The sequence below is a fragment of the Lytechinus variegatus genome, chromosome 3 (genome assembly GCF_018143015.1).
Source record: "Lytechinus variegatus isolate NC3 chromosome 3, Lvar_3.0, whole genome shotgun sequence".
In the NCBI taxonomy this organism is placed as follows: Eukaryota; Metazoa; Echinodermata; class Echinoidea; order Temnopleuroida; family Toxopneustidae; genus Lytechinus; species Lytechinus variegatus.
In genome coordinates this window covers 43,589,563-43,592,068 of record NC_054742.1, presented here as the reverse complement: position 1 = coordinate 43,592,068, position 2,506 = coordinate 43,589,563, and positions in this window count along the sequence as shown.

Genomic DNA, 2,506 nt, shown 5'->3' with positions numbered 1-2,506 from the left:
GGTTATGATGGTGACGATGGCGTTGATGATGATGATAATGATTACGATGATGGTGATGTTGGTTGTGGTGGTGACGAAGATGATGATTTTTACGGCGATGATGAATGAAATGAAGACAATAGAGTTGGTAGAGCATAAGTGACTACGGGACGAAAATAAGGCCTTTTGAATATCACCAAGCGCTTACTGAACTGAATAATAGTAATTCATGTAATAAAATGGAATAAAATATCACTGACTTGAGGTATTGCAAGATACATTGCGGATTAATTCCATCCAATAAAACCATTTTCAGTTTTGAAAAAAAAAAAATAAATAATGTGCAATACTTTTCACGAACAAGCATCGTTATGTTTATTCCGAATTTGTAAAATATACCTTATTGATAGTCCCTCTTGTATCAACAGTAAAATCACTTGATTTCGATTGCGTAAGTTGCTAGTTTGAGATCTGCATCGTCATGTCATGACATGAATTTGTCAGAAGGGGAGTGTGGAAAATATTATGTTGGTATCATTCACCTGCTGTAAATATTGATAATGGGGTGATCAAGCCAAGGCAAACTGGTCTCATAGTTTTTATTTGCCGTATGTCATTAATGTTAATATTTGTCAAAGAACTAGTTACATTATTGTCCAAAGTACTAACTTAGATGTGATTGCATCGTAGATTGACGAAGTGTATTTTGTAGAAATATGGACCTATTCAAATGCTTATCACCATGAGCACCCATCGTTTTATTTTACTCTGTTTACGTTTCGTTGCCAAAATAGGACATTTTATGAAGTAAATCTGCTGATATTCCGTAGACTTAAAAACTGAATGAAAGAACAATGAAATTCATTGCCGAAGTTTTATTGATCGTGAGGTGAGTGCCCGGTCACATTGATCTTTGTAGTATTTATCAATAAATTTCCAGGATACTCAGATAAACACGTAGACCTGGTTGTATATAATATTGTCATTAAAAAAAAATCATTGCACTGATATTAGTTAACACAACAAGGAGATGATGTGCTTTGATCACGATTATAAATGTATATAATAAGTTAACATATTTTTGAACCATGGCTATGTTATTGTACAAATGAAATAAAAGAAAATACGAACCATCACATCATAACCCAAAGTATTCCCTCTTTCAAATTCTGTGTTGGAACATGGAGTTGATAATTCAGATTTGATTTTCTAGAAGAGGGGAAGTTGGGGATACTGTGTTGACACCATATCTAAAGGTGTGACTAGCATGATCAGTCAAAATGTCGCACAAACTCAAATCGGCCTCTGAGAGAGAGAGAGAGAGAGAGGGAGAGAGAAAGATAGGGGGGGGGGGTGGGAGTACTAGTAAAATTGATCTTATCATACTTCATAGTGTAGAAAATAAGTTCTTATTTCCAGATAAACTCCGGTGAGAGTACTTTCCCGTTGATGAGATGAATGATTTACGTTCTAGAAACGTTTGTCTTTCTTATTCAGTGGCGTAACAGGCGCGGCGGGGGGGGGGGGGGGCTGCCCCTGGCGGATTTCACCGGAAAATACAACAAGAGAAAAGGGAGAAAGAGATAAAGGGAAAGGGAAAGAAAGAAAGAAAACGAGGAAGGGGAAAAGGGGGAGAAAGGAAAAAAAAGGAAAAATGAAAAGAAAGGGAAAGAAAGAAAACATAAATAGGAAGGAAAGCAGAAAAAAGGAAAGAAAGAACATGTAAGGCATATACCACAAGCTAAATTGGAAAATCAGAATATGAAGAAAAGGGACAAGAAAAAAAAAGAACTTAATAACGTGACCGGGCTGCCAAGGATTGAAAAATAGAAAGAACGGGAAGAAAGGTAGATGGCGTCTATTATATATAAGCTTGCAAAATTTTATGAAATAATGTTCGCAATCAGGACTAAAAATCCTTAGCCAAGGGCTAGCTATAAATGTCATTGTATATGTCCTAACCTGTGATGTTCACAGCTTTTCGCTGGCAAGATTCACCGTAAAAAGCCCCTTAATGTTTACTTGGGCTAAATTTCCAAAACTACTATCCCATAAGTAGAATTTAATTTCAAATCCATTTTAAAAGGCCAAATTTTTCTGGTTCGCTGGCGACTTTTACAATTTTTTCCACCTTTGCTATGTTGTGCTGCCTCAAAATATTTCGTTTATAATCCGCAACTGCGTTCAATTTAATGTGTTGTGTATGTACCCGTGATTTCATAAAACAGTGGCCATTTGCAATGTTTGAAAATATCACGAGGTTCCGGGGGCTCCACCCCAGACCATTGGCGGCACCAAGGGGAGGCATTGGGGCATTTTCCCCAAGTGAGTTGGCCCCACCCCCGGAATTAAAAAAAAAATGTATAGAGAATGTTGTCATAAGCATCCTACTAGAGCTGCAAAGTGCTCCAAAACAGCCTTTTCGTACTTTAAAATTTTCTCATCAATTCACTGTTAGCTTCCAACATTTTATTTATCCGTCAGGTCATTATATAAAATTCACAATGTCGCTCACGCTACACACTCG